The sequence below is a fragment of the Triturus cristatus genome, chromosome 5_2, assembly GCF_964204655.1.
Source record: "Triturus cristatus chromosome 5_2, aTriCri1.1, whole genome shotgun sequence".
Classification (NCBI taxonomy): Eukaryota; Metazoa; Chordata; class Amphibia; order Caudata; family Salamandridae; genus Triturus; species Triturus cristatus.
Window position 1 is genome coordinate 870485029 of NC_140588.1, and position 13125 is coordinate 870498153.

The following is a 13125-nucleotide window of genomic DNA, read 5'->3' on the forward strand; positions in this document are numbered from 1 at the left end:
AGTATTGCTCCACTCCCTTGTGACTGTTGTTCCAGCCGCTGTATTTTACTCTCAATTTCCACCACCTCAGCTCTGTATTGCTTGCTTTTATAGGATTGGAAAGAAATTATTTTCCCCCTCAGAAAAGCCTTATAAGTGACCCAGACAACCCCTAATGGTGTGCAATCTATATTGGCCACAAAAAACACCTGGGGTTCCAAACCAAGGGGATTATTCTCAAGATCGTGTGATAACCATTAGCTTAACGCAACTCTTCACATCGCAGTCTATCGCGGTAAAATAACTCTGTGTTAACGTGGTATTCTCAAGCCGGCGGCACCATGCACTAGTCCCATGACAATGACGTGCTAAAATCAATGCGACTCTGCAAAAATGCGAAACACCAATGCGAAAAAAGTTGCGATGCCCCAAATCGCGATTCCAAAATCAGCGACAACCAGCGACCGGCCTGCAATTCCCACGCGTCATGCGGGAAAATGCACTATAAAAGCAAAAATAAAAACAAAACCAAATCAAACTGCGTAGCACCATGGATGCACGCGGATCACAAGCCCCACGGATGACCAGCCAGGTGATCCAGCGGGTTACCAACCTCAGGTACTCAACCACCATATACTCACCTGGGCCCATAAACACACATTCATATAGGCTAGTAAATACTGCTGGGGGTCAATTTTTATTAATGCTTTTTATGAGATTAGTTACCTGTCAGGTTTTAACCAATATTTCACTAATCAAAAAGTTCTTTCCTCTGGTCAATGGACATATTAGTTGGAACTAGTTGATGGTGAAATGAAATAGAATTTATATTTCTTATAATTTTGAAATAACCACAGACTCGGGAGCAGTTTTAAATGTTTATCAAGTTACTTCATGTGAGCCAAAACAAGAATACAGTACGAACTCTGTTTCTCCAAGGAGGAAAGGTCAATTATTTCTTTACTATGGGCCATATGTAGGTAGCTAAATACCGGCCGGTAACGGCCGAAAATTGGTAATTTTCCCGTTACCAACCGGTATTTAGCCCTTTCTAATGTAGGAGGCAGGTTTTAAGGATTTGGTAATTTACCGATTCCTTATTTTAAGGAATCGGTAAAATACCGAATCCTCATTTTAAGGAATCGGTATAATACCGAATCCTTAAAAGCTATGTAGGAGGCACTCAAGTGAGTGCATTTTTGCATTCAGGATTCGTTATTTACCACCAACTACAAGTTGGTGGTAAATACCGAATTCCTTTAAGGAAGCAATAATTTGCTTTTCTCAAGGTGCCATGTGGCAAACATACATGCCCTTAGGGCATGTATGTGCGCCACATGTGCACACATGCACGATTCAGGGGTGCAACAGGGTGTCAATGTGACACCCTGCCACCCTTGAATATGCTCTCCCTATTACCGAGTTGGTATTTACGGAATCGGTAATAGTGAATGGCTTCCGATTCATTCCTATGGGCCTCCAGGCCCATAGGAATGAATGGGAAGTTGATTCCTTATTACCGAATCGGTATTACCGATTCGGTAATAACGAATATTACCAATTCGGTATTTTTTACCGAATTATTAGCTACATATGAAATACCGATTCCTAAATACCGAATCGGTAAAATTCAGTATTTAGGAATCGGTATTTCATAATTACATACATCGGGCCCCAAGTCACCTATATTAGATTGACATTTCACAATGACAGTACTTCAGAAAGGCGAGGATAGAGAAAGCAGTACAATGACATACTACACAAAGATATATTTACCTAGGATGGCGCAAGAACCAACCACTTGGCCAAGGAGCTGGAAGGGTCCCCTGGGAAAGATCAGGTGACAAAGACTTCAGGACAGGTTTCAGGACAGGATTCAGGATAGGATAGATGACCTCTTCTAGATCCGACGCCTGCATCGCACCCCTCTCTGACACTATCTTTCTCCTCGATTCTTCCCCGATCTTATTGTAATTATTTGCCTTATTTCCCTCCTCGATTCTTCCGCAATGTTCTTCTAATTAATTTTATCTTAAATTCTAAGTCTGCAAATCGATTCTTCTTCAGCATTCGTTCAGCTCTCGGACAGCTTCCTGGTCTCTCAGTATCTCAGCATCACTTTGTGATGTCTGACTAGCTAAACTACCTCAATTATACCTTTCATTGCTTATATACCACCCATTAATGTTTCAACTTTATGAAATTCCTAATTCTGATTGGACAGGCAAGGGGGGATGATAATCAGACCATTATAAGTTTTAATAAATGTCTTTGGTTCTTTGTTCAATGTTCCCGCCCCTTAATTCTTATTCCCAAGCTTTATTTCCCACCATATTCACATCTTTATCAGACAAATGTATACATTTGATGTTCGTTTCCAATCAGTTTTCAGGATGTCCATCAGGTTCCCAGGCCATGTAGCAATGATGGCCTTGTACGGGTTTCAAGTACTACATCATGGCTTCTCAGCTTGTTATTACTGCGCCTGCGTGAGGAGTCACGTGCTGCACAAACTTTAGCATTGCTCGGAGGCCCAAATACAAACTAGTTGAGAGGTCAAAAGAAAACATATTAAATTCAAAATAAAATGATTTCACTGTATACCACCTATCTCTACTCTAACCCCATTTACTTACAATAGCTCTCCCCGCATTAGCATTTAGAATAGCATGTTTTAGTTTCAGCAAAGCAGATGCCTAGCATGTGAGTTTGCAAGCCGCCATTTTGAAAGCGTTTGCGCAGGTGCAGGAAATTCCCTCCAAGCAAAGACTCGTCATACTGCGTAGATGCAGTTGATGCATGCCCATTACAGTTTCCCGCGTTAGGAGGCATTTTAAGTTTCACTCGGGTTTCTTGCTAGTAAAACACATAAGCAAGCGTCATTCTACATAAAATATGGAATGTAGTGTATATTAGTTTACACAAACTTCAATTGATATAATGTTGTGAATTAAATGAGAGTATTTCTTCCGAGCAAGTCTCTTTTATAGGAGTCCTTGCTCCATCACAGGAACCCTGTGTTTGGAAAAGGACAAGTAGAAGAGGAAGAGGAAGATGGGGTTCAGTCTGCAGGAAGACCGGATCATCATCACGGAGGTGATAGAACACTACCAACAACTGTTCGTCACTTCCACTGCATCATTGGCAACACAAACGGAAAAAATGACAGTCCATCGTCACCAACGTGAATGCAGTCGGAGTATCGAGGAGGTCAATGGAGGAGGTCAAGAGGCGCTGGCATGAAGTGCACAGCCAAACCAAGGAGAAACTCGCTTCCATCAGGAAGGCAGCAAAGGTGACTGGAGGTGGGAGTCCCGTGCCACAGGAGCAACTGGATGAGCTGGAGGAAATGGTGGCCACAGTCATCAGTGTGGAGATGGTGGCAGGAGTTGGGGGTCTGGACACAGCTCGGTATGACCTGACCTAACAGCAACAGGGTGAGTAACGACCAGGGACTCGGGGGACGGAGGGAGATGTGCACAATGGCACACATGCACAATCATGTGCAGCACACTGCACACCCACAATGAGTGTGAAACATGTCCCTGATGCCCTTGGCACACTGCAGCCCACATAGAAATACCAAGTAGGCCCCCATCTACAATGTGCACAAATGGGCCCCCCTCCATATCAACAATGCCACAACCCACCCATGCACATGTGCTGAATCCAGAAAAGCAGTGGCTCTGTGAGCCACACTGACAATGCAAGTGACACTGCATGACAGATAGCCTGGCTGCAGTCACAATACATGACATGGTGCATAAGATGACATTGAGGTGGCTGAGTGTGGACCGCATCCATAAATGAGCAGGTCACACTCTGACACAACTACGTGCACCTACAACCCATGACATTAAAAAACATCTGCAGAAAAACAATGCACAAGAGTGCAGAATTTAAGGGATAGGGGGCCGCCAAATCAGAGCTGCAGGGGTGACTCGCCAACAATGCAGCACACACACATAACAATCACAGTACATCAACATTGACGACAATGTTGTACAAAGTGCAACCCTTACACCACAGGACAGAGGACACAACTGGTGCCACTCGTGCGTAGAAACTGTCCAATCACATCTGGCATTGCATGACAATGTGAGATGATAATGTACACATCCTTCATGTAGTTGAAATGTCCACTGTCACCCATCAAATAGCCAGCTTCACCAAAATAGCCACAATGTACATTGTTATGCAGTCTGAATGTAAACATCTACAATGCATCAACATACATGGAACACAATGTTAACCTGCATCTCCCCTTTACATTGCAGAGAGACAATCAACACCTCCTGCAGAGCAGACCACACATCTCTACAGTGATGATGAAGAGGACACCCTGCACATTTGCCCAGACACCCTCCAACGGCTCATGGACAGCCTCCGCACCCCACCCCCAGGAGCAGAAAGCACACACCACCACGGCTGGCTCACAGGACCCCCACGATGAGCACATGGAATTCCAACGCTGTGTGTTAGGGTGCCAGGAGAAGATGGCTGATCAGCTGCGGTGGGATTTGACCTCATGGCAGCCAAACTCGATGCCATACGTGGGTGTCTGAGTCCCATCAGGGACCACTTACAGTCCCTAACGGACACCCACTGTCCGCACCATGCTCACCAACAATCCTTGGCTGACCTCGCTGGGGCCATTACTCGGATACAAGAACTGTCTAGTCAGACAGGCTCCAGCGATGACAGCACAGTGTTGGCACAGATGCGGAGGACAATGGAGACCAAGGAGCGGATGCAGGCTGGAAGTATGGCTGCTACGGCTGAACACCAGCGAGATGTAGCTGGGATCTTCCATGCCTTGCAGTTCCTCATCTTGCCATTGCTGCCACTGAGCCTGTCACATATAACTGCTGCAGGAACATCGACACACACATCTCCACCCCTGACGTGTCATTGGCACACAGAGATGCAACCCTATCACCTTTGCACCCTGATGTGTTAGTGGCCCACAGTGATGCAGCCATAACACCACCACACACACCTGACACACCAGACACAGAAGACGTCTCAGAGGAGTAAGATGTGTAGGGTAATGACTGTGTGAGAAAGGAGGTAGTAGCATCCATACCACCACATGGCCTGTCCCTGCCTGGTTCAGCCCTATGCATCATGTCTTGGAACAACACCTCCCACTGTCCCCCAAAACACTCTGTGACATTCACCTGGATCCCGACATGGCCTGCCATATCTGCTCTGGTACCAATGACACATCAATCCGGCTCTGGACTGAACTCTTCCTCTTCAGATTAACTTTGCCTACCCCCAAGGACTTTTGTTGGCCCACCACTAGGCAACCATGCAATGTGGGTTTGAACTGGCCATGTAGCGCTCCAGCTCCAACACTCCCCAGAATGTGAATAAAACATTCCAAATCACACAGATGTGTTATGTTTATGTTCACTCACGTATACAAGTATGGATGAATGTAGGGACATTGATTGCACAAAAAGGTACACCCTGGTAAATGTCATCAATGCGCATGTTTGACCCTGATCCACATGGCCAATTAGATGACTGTGAAGGTGTGAACTAGCTGTGGCCTCATTGCACATGAATAACAATCTCCCAACCCCCCAATGAAGCCCCACGTCCATGTATTAATTAGGGCTATGTGTAGAAATGTCAAAATCGGTAGCACGCCTGAAGTGGTGTCCCCCATCGCATGTGGCTACAGAACATTACTTCGCATGACATACTCACACACATCAGTGTAGACACAGCCTTGATGGATCACATTGATCCACATGGGAAGAAGTTGGACACCATACTCACATTGCTGAAGGCACGTAAGAGCACAGGTCTACCAGCAACTATCCCAAACACAATGTCTGGCTCACAGAGGTGGAGCCGCCAATAGGGATTCACCACCAATGTACATGTGGCAGTCTGTCCCTCCCTGTGTATGGACAATGCTCATTGAGGCACACAATTTTTCATACTAATCAACACTCATCACAGTTGTACACTGGTGAAGTTGCGTAGACTTTATTATCATGTGTGTGTCAGTACGGGCAAGGAATGGGCCACAACATGAAAACAAATACTTAAGACACTTACAGGCAGCATGGGAACGTGTCGAGGTACAAGAAATGGGGAGGCAAAAATGAACACATATCATTACGGATGGCAACGGTCTCAGCCCACCTTGCCTTGCTGGTCAAGTCATGTGATGTTTGGCGTCTGCTCACTGCACCGTGTCAGGGGACACGACTCACAGCCCATGGGATCTGCATGGAGCTGTACCACCGGACTGCGCCGACAGTGTGCTATGCTGACAGTGAGCAGGTGAAAGGGACCAACAAGGTCACATGTCGTGCTACATTGCCATGTGTGTAGTCTCTCTCAAGCAGTATGTCAGATTTAGGAACGTTGCCAAACGACGCTGTGCAGCTCCGACGATGGGGCTGCATCACCTTGCACAGGTTTGTAACAACACGCGTAGGTGCACACACATACATTCTGAGTACGGGCGAATGCAGACATGTCCACTGTTGTTCTGGGATATGTGACCACTCATCCACGATGCAACACGGTGTTGGGTCCTGTGCTCTGGGTGTCAATCAGTTGTGGCTGTAGAAAGGTAGTTACTCATCCCTGAATGCAAGCGCAGCTTCATAGGCAATCAGTTCCAGAAATACGTTGTTCTCGAGTTCAAGGAACACGCGGGAGAGCCAATCCATTAACTGGTCCAGACAGATGGGCTCCATCCATGCAGTTTCTCCAATCCACTACACAGCCCAATAGGGGAGCGCCTCGATGTGGTCACTGCACACGATGACTTGTGCAATCTCCCATCCACTACTGCCAGCACATACACCACAGATCAAGGCATCCCATGCACGGGTATCCCAGTTGCACTCCTGTTCGTGGGCCAACAGGGGACGCACACACAAGTCATAATCCAGTTCAGCTACTGTTGTGTTGGATAGGCAGACATCCATGGGCCACTCGAATGTGCACATACGACAGTGGAACAGGGGTTGGGCGCATGTGATGTATGCAACCTGGAAACTCAGACGGTAACTGATTCGCAAAATTGCCAGTGGCAGTGATCCCAACAGATGCAGCATTCATGCATGGTACAGTTCCACGTGACAGGGGTTGTGCATGTGCCCAGGATTGCCTGTCATTGCGTTTGTTGGTCTCGTACCACCGGCACTCCTCAGACCGGCGGCAGTTCTGTTGATGATATGCCACAGCTTGGAGCAATGAGTCATATGTGTGTTCAACATTTGGACATATGGGTCGTTTTTTACCAATGTGTCAGGGGCATCCCATGCAGGTGTAGCTCGAGCAGGGGCAAGTGTGTGTGGGGTGTGGACACGTTGGTCTTTCATTAGCGCAGTTTGTGGTGTGGGAGTCGTAAGAGTCTGGTATGGTATCTCACTCAGGGGGTGCCGGGCGCATTCAAGACCAAGGTTGGAGGTTCAGATGTCCTTCCGCCTTGTGCATTGAGACAAAGGAGCTTACATGCCTAATTTTAGTCTGACTACTGCTTGTATTTCTGAAATGTGATGTGGCCTTCGCGCTGAAATTGATGACAGGCCTTAGATTTGGGGTGCACCAATTGCGAAACACACGCAACAGTTGGCATGTATGAGCAGAGGGCCCGATTGGCCTTGTGCTCCTTGTTCAGTCTCTCTCTCTTTCTCTCTCTCTCTCTCTCTGTCTCTCTCTCTCTCTCTCTCTCTCTTTCTCCCTCTCTCTGTCCTTTCATAAGTGCCTGACACACCTTCTTATCTTGGATATTGTCTTACAGACTGTCACTTACAGATTGTCCAGGGATGACCCGCCATGAATCTTCCAAAAAGTTGTTTGGAGACAAATTTGATTGTGATATTTTGTTTGGACTTTCAATGGTGGATGATTGATTCTGCTTTTTCTGTACTCACATGACTGTTAGCTGTTGTGATTCTGCGGCATCAGGCAAATTATTTTGTTCATGATTTTGTGATGTTGATGTGCAATCTTTTTGTCAGGAGAGGTGGGGGGTTCCCGGGGTAGGGCCCCGGGGGGGGGGGTGGTCCGAGGGGGTGGCAGTGGGTGTTGTGGCCCTCTTGGGAGTCCGAGCTGCTTGATAGTTGGCTCCATTGCATCTGTTGTTCTTCAGGTGGGGCTGTGGGCTGGGCTCCCTTTTCTGGTGCAGGTTGTAGTCCGACTTTGCACCAGGTCAGAGCAGGTGTTAGTTTCCTGCTGCTAACGTGCCTTATCGCCTGTTTTGTGATTTCATCGCAGATCTGGCTGGCCGTTGAGAATGTTGTGACGTGGTGTTGTCGTGGCTTTTTGCTCGGGAACGCCTACTCTGCATCTCATTAGTGATATTTGCCGGGGTCATCTGTGGTGATGTTTTTTGCGGCTGCTATCGCAGGTAAACTGGGGCGATGAATTTATCGCGACATTGGCTGAGAAAAAGTGCCAATAACTCAGCGATAGATCCTTGAGAATATGCCCCCAAGTTTCTCAACTACGGCGTAGTCTAATAATACAGAACGATCCATTGCCCATTTCCTCTGTACTGTGTTCTTTGAGAGAGCCAACACTAAAGTAATAGCCGAGTGGTCAGACAAGTGCGATCCTACGTGACTGACTTTGTGAACCTGATCTTTTAGATTTTGGTTAATCAAGAAGAAATCAATTCTTGATTGATGACCATATTTTTTATTGTTATATGTGAAGATCTTGATTAAAGCCTTTCCTCTCTCCAAATGCCGCACCATCCTAGTTGCTTAATAGAGGTTTTTATCAAGGACCGCATCTTGTTGTTGATTACAGCTCTACTTTTAGAACAGCGATCCGTCAAGCACAACATTGAAATCCCCAGCTGGAATAATTGGATCAGGGAAGTTTAGGAGCTCTGACAACAAATTAGTAAATGGGACAGGGTCATCTACGTGATGGCCATAGTATCTGACCACGGTGTAAAACTGATGGTAACATCTCAATTTGATATTAACCCATCTACCGGCCTTGTTCTCTCTACTATCCTCTATTGTAATTTGAGGGTTATTTTTTACTAATATCGCCACCCCTCTTTTGGTCAGCTGTTGGTCAGAGAATACAGCTTTTTGTAACCACCTTCTAGATTTAAAAGTCTCTCTCATTTCCTCACTAGTCAAATGTGTTTCTTGGAGAATTATGATCTGGGTAGATGCATCTCTCAAATATTGCAAAATCCTCTCTCTCCTATGCCTGTTTACATTCCATGATAGAAACTCAATATGTACGTTCTGACTGGCACTCATCTCTTACTCCATAAAGTAACTGTCATAAGAGAACCGGAGCCCCGATTTAGTCGAAGGGGGCACATTATTTTCATTTTTGACCCACTGCTCCCCACCCAGTGCACCTAACCATACCTGTGGACCCTCCACCCCCCACCCTGGAGAACCCTCCTTTTCCTCCTTCACGGCCTAAGCCTAAGAAGGCCCCCCAGAGACACAAGACAACAACAAAAAATCACTAATTGAACTCACAGACAGAAGTGGGATAAAATAAACAGTGTACACAACTTGAAGAGAAAAAGTAAAAATAAAAAAGAGGGGAAAAAATGACAGGGAGGAGATTAGTAGATACCATCACCATCACCATCAACTCTTGCTAACTTGTCCCTGTTTCAGATAAGGATTTTCGAAAATCCTCAGCTTCCTCCACTCGATTACATCTCTGCATCTTATTATTGTGCATTAAGGGCAGACAGGAAGGGAATCTCAAATGCGTTGTGGCGCCCAGTTTTTTCAAGGGTTCGATTGTTTACTCAGCTTCAATTGTTTGTTAGCCATCACCTGATATACGTCAGATCTTATCTCAAAGTTAATGCTGTCTACTGCTAGTATCTTCTTTTTTAGGGCCTTTGTGAGAATTTCTTCCTTGATTTTGTGGGTGTGGAAATAGACCAGAATCTTCCTTGGGTTCGTTTTGATTGGGGCTAACCTAAATGGGTCTCTATGGACCCTCTGGATATCATTAACAAGATCTTGGTCTGTACAACTGATCTGGGTTCCCAATTTAAACAGTCTTGCCACAAACGCCTTCACATCGTCCCCCTCTGCCCTCACTCGAACTTTCAGCAAACGGAGGTTATTCCTTTTTTGGTTGTTCTCCAAAGTCTCCAATTTTTCTTTAATCATCACTTTGTTCACCCTTAAAAGCAGAATCTCTTTCTTATTAGCTTTCGATTGAAGTGTTAAATCTCTAACTGAAGTTTCCAATAGTGAAGTCCTGGCTGCGAGATCGTCTAACGTCCTTGCCAGCTTGTCACAAGCTGGCGTGATCTCCAATTGATTCATTTCTGAAGTTTCAAATCTGCTCCTAACTTCGGATGCTAATAGCTGGATTAAGTCTGAGAGAGATTTGGGCTGTGATTGGGACTTGGGATACAATTACTAAGCTAGACCCCCCTGATCCAACTGTGTGGGTGAATCACCATATGTTATTCGTTTAATCTGGGGGCTTTCTGCCTGGGGGGCCAGGGGATCCATGTTTCTAGTAAACCCTGAATTCCTCTCCTTCTCCAGCCTCAAAGTACTTGAAACAGCTGCTTCCGGAGATTCAGGGGGACTTGCCAGTACCTGAAACCTATTCAGACTTATAGTAACCTTTTGTTCTGGCAAATACGACCCATTCATTGGAGGAGCTTTAACCGGCTTTTTTAATATTAGAGCTTTTGGCACCACTTTAAAAAAGGTCCTTAATAAGGGCTTAATCTGCAGATTTAGTATTTGTATATTCACTTTTCTCCCCCTAAATGTCCTCCTTTGGGGCTAGCCCAGTCTTCAGTAGTTATACAGCCCAGTTTGGTGCATCTCTTTAAATGGGTCAATGGCAACTGTGTCTATAGGCATCTTATATTGTGTATCTCCAGAGGAACCTCTCGCTGCTAGGCTTCCAAGTTGATATCTGCCCTGAGAGACAATGCTATCTGGTACCTCCTTCCCATTATCTAGTGCCTGGGTGGCCACTGAGTTATGTTGGGATTTCTCTTTTCAGTCCAAGAAACCCTTTTTTGCTCAGCTGAGAGTATCTGTTTTTTTATACAAGTGTTGCTTCTTTTACTTTTTTTCTTACAAGCGTCCGCCCTACAGCACCTCCCTCTTTACTAGAGCTCTGAACTGTACTCTCCAGGGTCCCTGAGATCTCAATGGTTTCCCGATGCTCCACAGTGGCAGAGGTGCCCCCTGGTCATGTGCTGGCTCTGCCATAATTCTCCCGGATGGAACGCTGGGTGACCGCCCTCTGTCCCCTGCCAAACTCGCGGGCTGCTCAAGCCCAGAAGGTGTCCCACGAACATCCCCCGACACCAGTGGCCCACAAACATCCACCACCACAGGTCAAAATAGGTGAGAAAAAGGAGGGTGAGTTGTTGATTTAGGCAAGCAGTGAAATGTGCTGGCGAGTTATCATGGTATCCTTAATGAGAAGCAGGAAAAAAAGCTTGTGTCTCCGGGAGACTCCGCAACCACGTCTAGCCGGCCGCCATGTTCTCCCTCGCCAATGGCTCCCACCTCTGAAAAGGAAATATCTTGCATATTAGCTACATAGCACACTGTTCTATAGCCTACCAAGCAATCCCATAACATGTTTTAGAAAATGTACCAGTATCTGAAATCTGTTTTGAAAGCTCAAGAAATGTCAACATACCTTGCTGAATAAATACCTCAGTACCTGTGTTATGAATTTGAAACATATTTCTAACTGCCTTTGATACTGCTACATATATATCTACTTTGTGAGTATCTTAGTGATTATATAAGTGCTTCTCTTGATCCATAAGTGAGTGAAAGGGAGCCTCTATAATTCACAAACATGTACGTCACATGCATCATAGGTGCTATACTTTATATAGTACTTGGCATAACAGTGCCTAGCAGTGTTATATTACATATCTCAATCTGAACGTAACCAGAGAACATATCTCCCCATGTATGCACATACAAATCTACCTTGTCATTGTCCAACACCTTTCCTAAAGAGTATGTAACACATAGCTATCACCTTTGAGAGATTCATAATTCAAATATAGCCATAGAGCATACTTTCCACTTTCAAATATGGGTTTTTTAGTCTTCTTTTATAATGGGACAAATAAGAGTACTAGTCCCAGACTTCAAATAAAAACATTTGTTATTATATATAGGTTTAACCATTACTGTGCACTCTTATCTTCTACTACTTACAGAATAGAGTAAGGGAATGCAAGTGCAATATACACCTCCATGCAAACACATTCTAAACTAACTTGACAGACACCTAGTCTGTACCTGAGACAAACTATATCTTAGTTACCTATTAATAAATATATAATAACACTTACAATTTCAATAATATATCCTCCTTTCTTTTTTAAATACTTATATATATTTAAACATCTTTTATCACAACATGACATCATCATCTAGCTTATTAATTAATTGTTTTGCTTACAAAGACATTTTATTAACCTACCAGAGAAAGAATATTGATTTTGTAGGTAAAATCGCTTTTTTCTCTTATTAAATAGATGCACTATTTCCAGTGCTTAATTTGAGCCGGGGATTTCCGGTGCTCAGCACCTGCACTTAATTGGTGTCCGGTGCTCGGCACCGGCACCAAATTGTCAACACCATACTTAGAACAGCCTACCACATGGTGGCGCTGCTCATCTAATTTAGCAATGAGCAGAACAACGTAGTTTAGGACTACGATATACATTAAAATTGCTCATACCTGCCTCCCCGGCCATTCCTTTAGCTTTGGGGACCTGGAATATTCTGAACTGTCACATTTACATGCAAGAGAGATGGTTAGTAGTTGTTTTGGCAGCGATGACGAGGGGGATGGGTGGTGCAAGCTGCAGTGGCCTCCTGGTCAGAGCCCTGGCACCTAATGTTTTACAAATTAAGCACTGACTATTTCAGGGTTTGTAAAAACTTAACACAAGAATGTCATACCACTCTCATACAAAGCAACCATAAAGGGCAACTTTCTGAACTTCGTATTGCCTGATACTGCAAAAGTGAGTGATTAAAAACATTCCTCTCATATTTCATTGTTGTAACTGCATTTCTGAATGGTTACTATCTGTTAACACTTTCACTCCTTTTTAGATGTAGCCCAAAATTCATGGCTTTGTGTCAATAATCATGACGTAAA